This window comes from Corylus avellana, chromosome ca7, assembly GCF_901000735.1.
Source record: "Corylus avellana chromosome ca7, CavTom2PMs-1.0".
Lineage (NCBI taxonomy): Eukaryota > Viridiplantae > Streptophyta > Magnoliopsida > Fagales > Betulaceae > Corylus > Corylus avellana.
This window is the reverse complement of record NC_081547.1, coordinates 859397-860348: the sequence shown is the minus strand read 5'-3', so window position 1 is coordinate 860348 and position 952 is coordinate 859397.

The following is a 952-nucleotide window of genomic DNA, read 5'->3' as shown; positions in this document are numbered from 1 at the left end:
ATTTTAAAATCTAAAAATCTAATATTTTAAAAATTTTGAGGGGATCTCAATCCTTGACCAATTAACAAGAAAATTGCTTAAGATACTACAATTTTTATTACAAAATCATACAAACAGACCTGACAATTCATAGTTGGTTAAATAATTATAAAAAATTGAAAATCAAGATTTTTTCTTAACTATTTTACCAATTAAATACTGCCACGTCAGTTTATAAAATGACCTTATAGGAAAAGTTGTAGTATCGGTACCCTACTCATTTGACAAATAATTTTATAGTTTTACCCACCACGTTAAAATTTCTCGTTCGGCCGGTGGATTTCCCATACATTTGACAACTTTTCCTGAACTGTTGGGAATTTGAACCCATAAGTCATAGCAATGATAGTGAGAGCGAGGACTGGGGCAAGCCCATGGGCCCTCAGCAAAAGTTATAATAACCCGAAAGGAGGATTCAAAAAAAAAAAAAAAAAACCGAAAGGAAGCAAGCTTACCTTAGCCAAGCCCACAGCCGAAAGATTAGTTAGGCGAGCTGTCATTCGTCGCCTTAATCCAAGACCCAGGAAAGTAAAAGATCATCGCCTTAATCCATCCTATCCCTCCAAACCAATGATGATGAAGGGTTTTGGCAAACGCAACAAATTTTTTTATATTTTTTACATCATATCAATAATTTTTTATTATTATTTATATAAAAAAAATTACTACAAAATAATTTTTTTTTTTTTCATTTTTTCATATTAAACGTTCTTATTTTTTTCACTTAAAAAAGAAAGCATTCTTATTTTTTTTTTTCTTCACATCAATCAATTTTTACTACAGTATCAAACCGAAACTAAAACAAAATTGTTTACCAAACATACCCGATGTCATTTTAGATGACAGAGCTGCCAAGTTTGACATCATATTTAATCATCTATCTACCAAAAAGATAATGGTGGATTTAGTAGGC